The sequence below is a fragment of the Morus notabilis genome, unplaced genomic scaffold (assembly GCF_000414095.1).
Source record: "Morus notabilis unplaced genomic scaffold, ASM41409v2 C11350316, whole genome shotgun sequence".
NCBI lineage: Eukaryota > Viridiplantae > Streptophyta > Magnoliopsida > Rosales > Moraceae > Morus > Morus notabilis.
In genome coordinates, this window is record NW_010385875.1 from 1 (window position 1) to 956 (window position 956).

Genomic DNA, 956 nt, shown 5'->3' on the forward strand with positions numbered 1-956 from the left:
CTATATCGAATCGATACTATGTGATCTATATTTTGAAAAAAAAAAAAAAGGGAAAATCATTTTAGTACTTGAATCCACCAGTCTCCAATATTTTGATTATTCACAAGTAGAATTCTTGAGCTTTCTAAACTACAAAAGGTAACTGCAATTAAATTGTATTGGAATGCAAATATACGAAGCTTAATATTACATTTGTAACGAGGCCCGATACATACAATGATGCAAAAATCAACATGGGGATTGAGGCATATTCGAATGCTTAAGAGATAATTAGGGTTTCTTGGCTGATAAAAATTTTGCTTTTATCTTTAAACAGCAGCAGATGCATCATCGGAGTCCACCTTTGACTGAAAGTAATAGATAAAATTCTCATATGCACTTTCATATAAAGCATTAGGGTCAAAAGTCATTCCATAAAGAGCTGCGGAAGGATAAAAAAGCTTACCAGCGTAAGATGTCTCAGCAAGGCTCCATGTAATAGTCTTTTAAGTTTATCGCATTGATCTACCATGTGACCCATTTTGATGAGTTCCTCAAGTTGGCACCATAGCCGCTGGATTGCCGTGTACGGAAACCAAACTGCAAATGGCCTTTTCCGGTTGATTACGTCTGCTGGTCTCTGTAAAATGTACAGCATGTCTTAAAACAACCACCGGAACCGTGAAAAACTTGAGACAGATTAGTAAGAACCATATCATAAGATAATGCACATGAAAATAATAGCAGGAACTTGTGCTTCATGTGGCATTGTATTTATGGAGTTCACCCTTAAACGAAAACAGGGCTGCATTTAATAAGATCGACCAATATGAAACAGCATAGAAGCAGGAAATCGTGGTCCCTACGGGGTCCATTCACAATCATGCATCATACATAATGCATAAAAAGAGCAAATATAAACAAGTTTGCAATTATTTTCCTTTTATAACACGTAACTTTGCAATATTGGAGACACA

General features: G+C 36.0%; 1 long non-coding RNA gene across 1 annotated transcript; it reads right to left on the reverse strand.

Annotated features, from left to right (window-relative positions):
* Positions 1 to 59: 59 nt before the first annotated feature.
* Positions 60 to 614, reverse strand: LOC112094975. Its single transcript, XR_002903721.1, has 2 exons — positions 446 to 614; positions 60 to 347 (listed from the first exon to the last, which is right to left on the reverse strand). It is a non-coding gene; the product is annotated as an uncharacterized LOC112094975 (long non-coding RNA).
* Between the last annotated feature and the right edge of the window lie 342 nt (positions 615 to 956).